We start from the raw sequence: 895 nt of genomic DNA on the forward strand, positions 1-895 counted from the left end.
ACTCTTCGTTGCAGTGCGCGGGCTTCTCATTGTGGTGGCTTCTCGTTGCGGAGCACGGGCTCTAGGGCGTGCGGGCTTCAGTAGTTGTGGCTCGTGGGCTCTAGAGCGCAGGCTCAGTAGTTGTGGCACTACGTGGCTCCGTGGCATGTAGGATCTTCCCGGACCAGGGCTCGAACCCGTGTCCCCTGCATTGGCAGGCGGATTCTTAACCACTGCACGACCAGGGAAGCCCCATGACTTGTTTTTTAAAGGGCAAGAAGAAAATTAGGGCAGCTCTTTCTAGAATTTGAAAAATGTTAAAATCTAGATGCAGCCTATGAATCTCTATTAGTATGGAGAAAATGAAGACCCAGGAAGATCTGGATCAGATTAATTTCAGTGGATTATGTGTAACAGTGTATTTGACAAATCATGGTCTTTAACAACTTTGATATCAGTGACTAGCTTGGGCAAGTTATTTAACTTCTCTGACATTGAGCTCCTCATTTGTAAAATGAAACTAAGAGTTTGGTGGTGGGGTGGCATTTACTCTGAATCAGGCACCTTCGTGTTACTGTAGGTAAGTGGTGAAAGTTAATTTCCGTATTCGAATTCCTTATTCCCCATTGCTTGATAGAATGCGTTGAAGGAATGGGCCTAGGTGAACAATTAGACAAGTACTGTTGCTGAATGCTGTGGAAAATCCTTGAACCTTTTGGGTGGTCTCATTACATATTTCGGAAAATTATTCTATATATGTGCTCTCTAAAAGCACTTTAAAGTCTCTTCGGAAATCCCTGACTCACAGGACAAAGTGAATCGCTGCAGTAGGGGAGTCTGCAAGCTAGTGAAGCAGCAGGGACCCTGTGATCGGGAACAGTTTCCCCCATAACTGTTGTCTTTCCTCTTTAAACAG

The 895-nt window shown here is 45.1% G+C and overlaps 1 protein-coding gene across 1 annotated transcript in view; it reads left to right on the plus strand.

The window, feature by feature from the left end:
* OSBPL1A (oxysterol binding protein like 1A) overlaps nt 1–895 on the plus strand; it is a 212,292-nt gene that overhangs the window by 210,160 nt on the left and 1,237 nt on the right.

Source organism: Phocoena sinus, chromosome 14 (assembly GCF_008692025.1).
Source record: "Phocoena sinus isolate mPhoSin1 chromosome 14, mPhoSin1.pri, whole genome shotgun sequence".
Taxonomy (NCBI): Eukaryota; Metazoa; Chordata; class Mammalia; order Artiodactyla; family Phocoenidae; genus Phocoena; species Phocoena sinus.